Raw genomic sequence first — 253 nt, 5'->3', positions numbered from 1 at the left:
GGGGGGGGGGGGGGGGGGGGGGGGGGGTAGAAACACGAGAAGAGGAAAATAAATGGATAAATGGATAAATTCTTTCTCTATTTACTTATAAGTTTCAGGATTGGATAGTGCTAAGTTAAAAAGATAAAAGTTAAGTTAAAAAGTTAATTAACTTTAATTTAACTTAGTTATATTTCAGACTCTTAACTTTTTAACTTAATTTAGTTACATTTTAGCGATAACTATTAACTTTTAACTTTTAATTTTTGAAGTC

The 253-nt window shown here is 30.4% G+C and overlaps 1 protein-coding gene across 3 annotated transcripts in view; it reads right to left on the bottom strand.

Annotated features, from left to right (window-relative positions):
• LOC108685793 (alpha-methylacyl-CoA racemase) overlaps nucleotides 1-253 on the bottom strand; it is a 107,606-nt gene that overhangs the window by 20,867 nt on the left and 86,486 nt on the right. The window lies entirely within an intron of this gene.

Source organism: Atta colombica, unplaced genomic scaffold (assembly GCF_001594045.1).
Source record: "Atta colombica isolate Treedump-2 unplaced genomic scaffold, Acol1.0 scaffold16, whole genome shotgun sequence".
Taxonomy (NCBI): domain Eukaryota; kingdom Metazoa; phylum Arthropoda; class Insecta; order Hymenoptera; family Formicidae; genus Atta; species Atta colombica.
Note: the sequence above shows the minus strand (reverse complement) of the source record. Positions and strands in the feature narration are given on the sequence as shown.